The following is an 11,310-nucleotide window of genomic DNA, read 5'->3' on the forward strand; positions in this document are numbered from 1 at the left end:
TGTGTGACTTCTTTCTGATTCTCAGTTACAACAGTAAGAGCAAATTTGGCTCCACAGAGTTTTGAGGACATGTTAATAGTTTTCTCAAATTCCCCAGGTTTTTCAAGTTCTCTCCTTTGAGGGTATTGGATGAGTATGGGAATGTTGAGGCAGCTTAGAGGGCCTTGTGCACTCTAACATGCCTGCCTGGCTCAAGACTCCACCTGAGCACAGTATGTAAGAAATTTGTGAGATTTGACTGTTCTCCCTACTGAAATCTCTGCCTTTGCTTCCTCAGCTATTGTGACTTTACTGGAAAACTCAGCTTCAAAGAAAGTTTCTACAAGAAAATTGTTGAAATAAGTGATTTATTTTTTTTTCCCCTTTTCCATGCTTTACAATATTACAGCTTGTGTAATGTTTTGGACTCTCACCTTATCCTCTACCTGCTCTTCTTCCCTCCCTTTAATTCTGCACCAGAAATCTCTAGCTCTGTAGTTGAAAAATTGATGCCATGAGTCACTTTTATCAAAGAAACTACAAGAAAACCTGGTTATATCTAGCAGCTGTACTGTATTAGGCTTTTACTTACCTTACAGTGCCAAGTCTGTGCTTTTCTACAGGAGAACAGGGAGAGAGATAATATTTGATATGTGCCTTAAGTAAATCAGGCAGGCTAAGCCCTTATCATTAGCCACACGGAACAAAATAATTACTGGAGGGAATGAGCAGTGAGAGGTGGATGTGTGCCCTTTAGCCTGCTGCAGTAGCATGCCAGGGAAGGCGAGTCTGGACAAAGGAGTGACAGTGTTCTTCCAAAGCAGGAAGGTGAACTATGCTCCAGAGAAAGGATTGGCTTGTGACACAGCGGCCACGTGAGCTCAGTGGCACAGTTCTGTGTGACCTCTTCCCTGTGCCTCAGGTACTACCCTCTCTCCCCCTTTTGCTAGAGGGAGGAGGAGGATGTCTTGAGGATGTCTCACTCTTGGGGCAGCAGGGCACAGGTGGGCAGTGTGCAGTACTGAGGTACTTCAGGGAGCGCTGCAAGGCTTCATGTGGAGAAAGCTTAGAAGTGGAGTGATTTAAATCTGTGATTCAAGTTTGCAGCTGGAGAGGACGGGGCTTGCCCCAGTCAGGTTTGGGAGGGAAGTACTAGCAGCAGGAATAAGGAAAAGCTTCTTTCCCCCAAGGCTGGAACTCTGTTCAAGAGCAGGGAAACTTCTTCCAGTGTCTGTGGCAGGTAGTGCATACAGAGGCTACAAGGAGGTGTTTACCTTTTGGCAAAAGCATGAGTTTGCAGAAGTAGGTGGGAAAGATGTGTGACTTTACTAAAGTCAGAAATTCACAAAAATTTCTTAGCTCAAACTCTTACTAGCAATTGTTCACAATTTGCTGCATGGAAATCTGCTTTAAAAAGACAGTTTAAAAATTTATTGTGCATTTGTTTTTCCAGTTTTGTCTACCTGTTGTGCTTCACAGCATAGAGGCTAGAAAAAGAGCTGAGTTCTACCAGCCGTGCAGGACCTAGTAGTTAGTAGTGCCAGGTTCAGGGAAGATGTTTTGAGTTTGGAGGTGGAAGGCAAGAGGGGCACATCACCTGTCTTTCCTCTAGTTGTAGTTAGCCAATACGAATCCTTATTACTATTTTCACTATCTGGATAGACGGGTTGGTGAACTAGTTTTCTGTCAAGGTATCAAGTTTATGGTACTGTTGTTGTGAAGGATGCAGCTGGCACTCTAGGCAGGAAGTATGATCTGCTGAAAGCCTCCCTCTCAGCAGAACATCAAAGGTAGTAGCTCCCATTCGCATTTGCAGGAAAGACAGTTTTGTATGTGTTTTTGTCTGAGTATATCTGAGTTTAATACTCTAAATTGCTTTCACTTGAACCTTCATACAGATGTGTACTAATGCTTTCTGCTTCCTGCTACACCTGCACTTTCATTTCCCTGTTTCCACCTCATAGTCAGTTGGCAAATGCTAAAGAAATCTCCAGGCTGGTGTTATCCAGGCCTTTGCAGGCTATTGCTCAGCTGGTTCAGCTGCAACTGCTAGCGAGGTGTTATTCCCAAATATGTAGGAGATTTTGCATTTACAGAGCAGGTGTGGTGTGCAGTAATGATGAGAAAAAGCTGGCTATTTAGACAGAAAGCTAAGCAAACAGCTACACTGAGCAAACAGTTCTTTTTGTGTTCAGTGCCTGTGTGTATGCTTCTATAAACAGCAGAGGAGTAATGTAATTTGAAATGATTTTACCTGCACCTGCTTTTCAGTTTGCCTGGTGAGACTATCTGAGTCTGACAGGCAAATTTGCTCGAGAGAGAAAATTGACTCATCTCATTTGACACTTCTAGGTTTATGGTTTGAACCCAGTGGAGCGTTCTGCTAAACATGGTTGCATGTAATGAGACTTTACAAAAGGGATGGGTTTTTTGCTTTCTTGGATTTTAAAATCAGTATAGTATAATTTTATGAATGTAGAGCTTCATAATATTCTGTTCTTTACTGAACAGCCACAAAAAATATATGTAATTGAATTTCATTTAATTGTATCAAAAGTTACTCTCTGTTTATCAGAAGCTATCCTAGATTTTAACAAAAAATCAGTCAAATGTGAACAATAGAACAATGTACAATCTACAGTAGATCCACAGCACTTGGGGGAGTTTATTCCCTGATCTTCATGAAATGTTATGCCTATCACTATTCCTGTCCAAAATACAGGCATTTCACTTGCATGGTTGTTTCAGACTTTCTGATCTTCTTCCTGGTGACATCTGCTGACTCTCAAGTTTCCATTTAGTCAAACTGGCCAGTGAGACTATGCCTACTTATCTTGAATTAAATGTCAAATTATTTGGGTGACAAAGCCTAGATCTAGTGTTTATAAGACCTTGACTACACCTGCTATTGGTAGTACCCTCAAAAGGGATGATCCCAAGAAGGAACTGATTAGAAGTGTCCTATGAGAGGATACTAGCAGGGTTAGTATGATAATCAGAAGTGTTTTTTTCTCCTGTACCTAGTTTCATATCTATTATAGTCTGCAAACAAGGGGTCAGGATGCAGCACCTTAGCAAGCAGACTTGGAAAAGGAATTCAAGGTATGCCAGTAAAACCTTTCCCAAGACTGTGTTTCATGTACAAAGCGGATAAGAATACTTCAGCTATCCCCTACTGAAATTAAAAATGCTTTGCATGAATCACTTTATCTATTTTCCCCAGTAGGGGAAAATAGATGGGCAATACTTGAGTTGGATGTCTGTTCTCTAAGTAAACACCTGTGCCAAAAAACTTGGAAGAAGAGAGTTCCGGCAGAAGTGATTGGCCTCCATATACATTTTATACTGACTAGGCTCACACTAGCTGCCAGCCTTCGTGAGTTCAGTCTAGATAGTTCTGCCCTCTGATTAATTTTTTAAATTTGTCCACTGTGGGTAGAGCTTCTGCTGATGTATTTTACTGCCTGTGTGACTTTGTCTTCCCAGTTTCTGTACTAAGTCCATTTGGAATCTGCTTAAATGTTCATTATGCTCTTAAATTTGAAAAGATACCTTTCCCTGGCTTTAGATAAACAGCAAGCTTGTGTCATGATGATGTAGCAGCTGCGTCATGTTCTGGAGGTGTGACATTCTACATTAAGCTTCAAACAAGGATTTGATAGTCTTTGGCAATGCAGGTAGTTTGGACTGTATAATAAAGGCTTCTTCAACTCCTATTCTCACTTAATGGTATTGATAAGGTAATTTTCCACTGACTAGGCATTTTAGCAGTGCTTAGCAGGAGATGAAAGGAAAATCATTCCAATGTGCTGTCAAGTACAAAATTAAAAATCAGCCCTTCACACTATCTACAGGTAGATGGATAAAGGCTCCCTCCAAGAAGAAAAGGTAATGAGTAACTTAATTATAACCTTACGTGCTAGATCTGGCATGTGGGGCAAAAAACAGCTCTGAATTCTTCCTGCACTTAAAGCTTGCTGTCCTGGCAATGTGCACACGTGGGCTCATTCCAGAGCAAGGGCAAGGTGAGAAGAAAGTCAGCTTGTACTAACAGCTGTTTCCATGACATATGTAATGAACCACGAACCTTCTGTCACAAACAAAACATAAATGCCTCAGCACTGGCTTATGATATTTGCATGAAGAGATGTCCTTCCATGTTTTTCCCAAAAACTGTTTTAAGTGATGCCACTGACAGTACACATGAAGAAGACAATATAATCCATGTTAGCTGACTTGAAAATGGTCACACTTCTAAAGACTGATCAATAAGTAATGGCTATAGGGAAGAATGCTGTATGAAAGACCAAGTTCTTGATTGTATGAGCACATTGTCCAAGTCTCTTCATGGATTTCTGATTCTGCAGTCACTCTTTGACCATCACAGTAAATGTTACCACAAAAACAGTTTGTGGATTGGGGTCTAATTGAACTAAGAAAGTACACGATTTGTGTTAGGTTTGGGACTAAGGATATGAGACTGCTTGTAGCCAAATATTGAGAGCTCTAGTATTTAGCTACTCCCTCCTTCTGCTTATAGACCATCCTCTGCCTCCATTTCCCATCTTGTTCTACCAGATGTAGCCTGGATCCAAAAGCTGATCTTCTAAATAGTAACCCATCCAAAACCAGTTAATTTCCCATAATAGATATGGATAAGAGTCTGTAAAAGAGCCCAGTATCAAATGCAGGCATGTTGAGCAATGCCTAAAATAATGCTTTAGGAGCCTTGCTGACATCACAACTTTTTTTCCTCTGTTGTTTCTGTAATTGTATTCCATGTAAAGTGAAGCAACATTGGAAACCGCAAGAATATTCTGAGGCAAGTTCTCTGCACGTCTGTCGTGTACCTCTGTGCTTCCCCAGGGAACCACAGCCACAGACAACAGACCAGATCTGTCAGCAGCAGTAAGTTAGGCTTCTACACAACTCTGGTGCCTTTCCTGAGATTAAAAATTAATATAAAGAAGTCAGTACTGCCTGATCCTTAAGATTTTAGTCATTCATCTGCCTGAGTCACTTCAGGTTCGTGCACATGTCCATTCCCTCTGCCATTAAGCACTTAACTGAAGCCAGCTGTGACTGTCCAGTCTGACAGCAGCTGCTTCCCTTAAAGACTAGTATTACTACCATCACCCTACCATCACTACCTTCCTGGTCATGTGCTGCTGCTTCCCATCCCTACCCGTACACCTGTGGTGCAGTATCCCGTATTTTCTTCCAGGAAAATCAGCTGGAGTTATTTTGTGCAAAGTCCACATTGCAAAGGTATGTTGCATCACCTTTGCTGCATCAGCTTTGCTAAATAGATTAGAGCACCTGAGTAATCATGTGGTGGAGGAGTGTGGAAATAATGAGTGTGGGGCACGTACACATTCATATCTTATGGGTAGATGCGGAAGATGCTGCTTTAGATATCTATTTCCCTTTTAGCTGCACTTTCCTATGTTTAGACCAAGGTTGGCTAGATGGTCCACACACATCCCTGAACAAAAAAGAAAATAGTTACGTCTAGGTTTTGTTCGATCCTGTGTCCTGGTTCAGGTAAGAAAACTTACCAAATCAGGCTGACAAATGTTTTGGGACAGCAACTGATACAGACTTTTTGGGGGGCCACAGAGAGAACAGCATTGTTTCAGAGGGGAGTACATGCCCTGTACGGGAAACAGCAGGATGAGACAACAGCTTAACCAAGATCCTGTTGAGGCTCTGATTCAAGGCACAAGCCAAAATCTTACTTTGTAATGCTCTGACCACATCTGTATAAAGGAACTCTCTTCATAATGAAATCTGTCACTGCTCTGTGTGACTGTGGAGCAATTCTTGGAAATGGAAATGCTGTAGATTTGTAGACAGGAACGGACCTTGCTCAGCCAAAGATGTTCTTGGATTGCTCTTGCCTGCCAGTCATGATATGATGCAGTCAAGCCATCACATTTGTGGCTCTACAGTGTGAAGCCTTTATTTGGTACCTCTCATCCCTGGCAGTGAGCCCTGCTGATGAGAAACTGGGAGGGCAGCCCAGCTGGGTGGGTGTAGGCTTCCACAGTGGGGCAGGAAGGGCAACAGGAAAGCGCAGATAGCTCTTTTCTTGGACAAGTAGGACAGCAGAAAAACATATTGCAGAAAAATACAGCTTTTTTCACCCACTCTCCTGGGAAAGAGCTGCAAAGGAAATAATCAGAACAGATTGGGGAGAACCTGATTTTTGTGTGTTGGCTGCACTTACTGTATCCGTCTTGCTTGGGTGGAAGAGAGCAAAAATTAATATCTTGAGTCTTAGTTAAGCAGCCCAATAGATACAGAGTCTCTATCCCCAGCAAATACAAATCTAGAGTAATTAGGCAGAATTATACAAACAGAAACAGTAGAAATTCAGAAAAAGAAAGAGCACAAATATTTTTGGCTCTGCTGTCGTGATTTTCTGAACCATAACAAAAGTTGACTAATCCTTCAGTGTCAAGGAATGAGAAGCCACAGAATGGTGAAGCAGATAAAATTTTTTGAAAAATAGTGAGTTCATGGAGATGCTGTAGAGACTATTATGTCAGCCTAAATTTATTTAGGGAAAAAAATAATTGTTTTGACTTGGATAATACCTGCTGTATTTCTACAACAGAACTTGGTGCGATTTCTGGCAAGCAAATCGTGAAAGACCATGACTTCCATGTTTTAACCCACATTGCAGAAGAAGTTTTCTTAGCAGCTTAAATACAAAATTCAAAATATGTTTTCTGAGTAGCTGAACGGCATTGAAAACCAAGAAATCATTAATCTTTTGCATATTCAACAGATTCCAAAATAGCAATATCTCATCCCTGTTTCAAAAAAAAAACCCAAAAAGCCAAGCTAAGACCCTGAGGAATTACAAACTTCTCACTTGATTAGGAAATTTGTGGTGTGAAGAATTAAAAAAAGAATTGTGCACAGTATTCTTCAAATTTAGTGTTTCCCATAGGAAAAACACAGCATGGAATAACACAGGCTAAGCACAAGGAGGAGTTACCCTTTCTGTGAACTTTCAGTGTTTGTTCATAAAGAAGAAGGCAGTGAACAGCCGGAAGAGAAAATTATATCATCAGCATGCAAGCCAGTGTACTTAGACAAACAATGGCTGACATAAATCTCACAGAGATTTGAAATGCATGGTTTTGCAACATCAGAGATGATTTTTAAAAACACAGAACAAAGAGACTGGTGTGGTGTTTTGGCTTTGGGCTTTTTTTCACAAAACATGCTTCATGACATTGGGACAATTTTTATTAAAAAGAACATATTAAGAGGAACACAACCATAAAAACAATGTTGTGAGACACTTTCCTTTGTGTTTTTGGTGGGTTTCTTTCTTTAATCACAGTAGATAGTTTTGACAGCCTGTTAGAGTCATGCTCCCATCAATGAATTCTGAGCAGATTTGGAGGTTTGGGGTGATACTGTACCTTAGTGAATATGTCTATCTATGTCTCATCTGCCATAAATATAAACTTATGTGTTAGCCTTAACTACATCTAGCTCCTTTCCCTGAATTTTCCTCACACAGCAATCCTCTTATCCTTTTATATATTCAAAACCACGCTCTTTCCATTTATCCTATTTTGTGCACTCTGCCCCACCTCCCACTTGCAATAGTCTGACCTTCCACAGCATTCCAAATGTAATATCCAGCAGTTAAAATCCTGGTACTGGGTCTTACCTGTCTTCAGTCCTGCTTGGGCCTTTCACATTGGCTTCGCCATCATCAGCATCTCATCATCTTTTCCGGTGAATTCCTTATCTTCTCTTTCAAGGGCCCTTTCATTTTCTGCAGACATGTGTCTTCCAGCACATTCTCCAATAACACTAAGGTGCTTTTCAGACTTTGCAGGGAGTCACTTCAGCATTACATTGGCAGGGGAAAAATGAATAAATCAGCAACAGAGCTAACTAAGAAACGTGGGAAGAAAACAAGCAGGCAAAATAGAGTCACAGCAGCCAGTGTTGGTTAAGCCAAGCTAAAGTCCTCAATTGAGTTTTTAACCCACAATGACTTACAACGACAGCAAAGCTTCAGAGGATAGTTCAGCTTACGTTGTTTCATGAAATATCACCATGACCTTATTCTGCTATTTCTGCTTTAAACCAAGATCGCAAATTAGCAGCTGTCTAGGTCAAACTGAGAAGAGGAATGTGGCAAACAGTTAGCCCCCATCTCTCCAACACACAATCATGAGCACATGCAGTTGTAGGTGAATACAGTCACACAGGAGCTAGAAGGCGGTTTATATTCTGGGATTCTACAGGAATTCTGCACACTTTTTGTGGTAAATGTGCTAAAAATATCAGCAATTGTGGTAAAAAATGTAGTTAGATTAAATGCAACTCAAAGAGGTATGTGCTACACTTTTGAGATGTGTTTCTAATACAGCTGCTACATTGGACAGAGCAGTTTGTATTATAGATCAGTCTGAACCAGGCTAGTGAATGAGTAGCCTTATAAAATCCACAGAAGACAGGAGACAAAAATTATTAACATTATAATAATAATTAATTATTAATTATAGCTTATTAACAGTTTGTGGAGTAACTAAAAATATTTGGAAGCAAGAGAGCTTATATTTATTCTGTTCCTCCTGAATTTCTCATTTCTAAACTCGCACACTGCCATTTCATTACCTCTGTAACATTCTGCTCAACAAGCGAGCAGGTGATGTTGACTTCGCTATCACAGCTAAGGAGGTTTGGGACACCTCTAAGGAGAGTGTCAGGAAAGCATGAAACACAATTGCCACATACTGCCAGCTTTCCAGACTTTAATGTCATGAAAGGATGTACCTTCCTCTGAAATTCAGAGATCTAACTTGAGCTGTTTATTCCTCCTAAGTCTCCCTTGAAATCACGCTGCAGAAAAAGAGCTATAATGCCAGAGAATAGCAGCATACTGGGTAAAGTAAGTATTAAACCATTTGTTCTCCCTGGCTGAAACACTATTATTTTTAACCTTTGGCTTTTGGAGTTAATGTTTCATATAACAATTGCACTAATCAACTAAGGCTTTTGCAGAATAGTGTATTTAATTACTAGCTCAGAGGCAGCAGTCTCAGATGTACTGGACATAAAAAACATTCAGACAAAGAGGTCTGTGTTCTACACTAACTGGCTAGCAAATGTAAACGCTGCCCTTAGGCAGGCTTTAGCCTGACCAACAGCGACACCGGGAGGAACACAAACGTTTTTAAAAAGGCTCTGCTATGCTCTGCTGTGTAAATCCCTGTCCAAAATGCACATGCATTTTCCTATTATTTGGAGGAAAGTAGTGAGCTGTATGGAAAATCAGTGCTAATAATTTAGCAGAGAAAAAAGACTGCTAACCAGTATTTACCTTTGTACCAGCTATCCATAGAGCAACCATGTACAAAATGTGAGCCAAGATGCTTCTCACTTCAAGCAGCACTTCAGTGGCAGCAGATGTTTGCAAACTGAATGCAATTAATCCATTAGTTTTCAAACACCAAGCATGTACTACATGACAGCATAGCTTGCTGATTAAGGAATACCAAAGAGAAGACACTAAAAAAAATCCTTATTAAGTCACTGTTTTTACTCAAGAACTTGATTCTGTGTGATTAAGTAATTTTACCTCTATAAGTCTTTTTTTTTCCTGCTTCCACTAGGAAAATAAGAGAACACACTTGTGCAATACATGACCAACACCTTAGCACAGGACCAAAATAGACAGTGATTCAAAAGAAAATCCAGGCACAGAAGTCTCCTGTAATTTACACTTTTTCACAGTTACTAATGAAGTTAACACAGAGGCACAAATGGGCTAGTATACCTAATAAGTCTCGAATGCAGGACCTATACACATGATTTCTCATACAGAAACATAGATGCCACAAATTAAAAGTTCTGGCAGCCATGTGGTTTTGAACTGATCCAGCAACAACAGAATGATGAAGACACCACATGAAAAGAACGCGATATAACAAGAATGGGCTGGTGTACTACTGCTGAAGGAAAATGGTAAATACTTTCCCAGTTGCTTTAAATTCAGCACTGCAGGACCACTTTTTGCAAAGTCCCAAGCTGAGACCTACTACTGGCAAGCAGTATTCTTGTTTCCTGAAAATCATCACCTCTGCAAGGAGCTGTGATAGGACACAATAAGATAAAAGAGAAGCAGCCTACAGCTCCCATTCTCACATTTCATTAAAAAAGCAATTTCTATCTTTATCAGCAAAAATATTCGTAGAATTTTCATTTTTCTTCAGGTAATATTGCAGCAAAAAGAAAGGAAGTTACTTGTAAGACTATTTCCATCAAGGTCATTTCACAGTAAGCAATACTGTGCTAGCAAATGAATTATTGATCACGTGTCATTTAACACTTGTTATTCACTGGTGTTACACACTCAGTGGTAATTAAGTTTATGCAACACTGGAAGACGCTGATAGAATTTATATTAAAACTGCAAAACCATTATGTTGTACATACCAGTAGCTCCAAGACACATTCTATGAATTCTCAAAATTGGTTTCCTTGGGAGAGATAACCCACTGACAGCTAATGCAATTTACAATCTCCTGAGTGGACTTTCCAAATTAAAGTAGAAACTGAGAAACTGTGTACTTATAGTATCTTTAAACCTCCTTAGTTGAATACTTTATCATAACCGTAACTACTTATATGCACCTAAATGCTTGCCAAAACATTGCAATCTGCAGCAGCGTTTAAAAGACACTCTTCCCAGAGCCAGGAAGCAAGCCAATTCTCAGATTGTTCATCACCACATGTAAGGAATTCAAAGCTGTCTGGAAAGAGAGGCAGCACTATGATTACCTGCTCTGATGCCACACTAGCAGTCCACTGACAGTGCAGATAACAGATCTTTGGAATAGTAATTCCCATACTTAGCAAAAATGGAGCTGAATTTGTAACCTACTTACAGAGAGCCCACTGTCTCTCTGCCTACATAATGTGGGTCAAACTCACACACTTGTAACACACAGCAGCAGTTACACAAAGTACTTCATGCTGAGTCCCCTGGGCTACCCTTACAAAAGTTTATATTGAAGAAGGAGTTATGTATCAAGATGTCAAGTTAACCTTCAGAAGTTTGGTGTGTTAGCTATGCAGTCACCTCTTGATCACCTTTCTGCATTTATTCCACTCATATTAGTTTTCAGATAATGATTTGAAGGCCAAACACCAGACTCACCATACCAGTTTTGTTCACGACCCGAGTTCCCCTATCTAAAGCCAGATGGCAAAATCAACCTTATTCCTGTAAATTAAACAGCTGGACTTGTGAGATTTTTTTACCCTAAAAGAGTATTTCACCCTAAAAAAGAG

The sequence above is a fragment of the Poecile atricapillus genome, chromosome Z (assembly GCF_030490865.1).
Source record: "Poecile atricapillus isolate bPoeAtr1 chromosome Z, bPoeAtr1.hap1, whole genome shotgun sequence".
NCBI lineage: Eukaryota > Metazoa > Chordata > Aves > Passeriformes > Paridae > Poecile > Poecile atricapillus.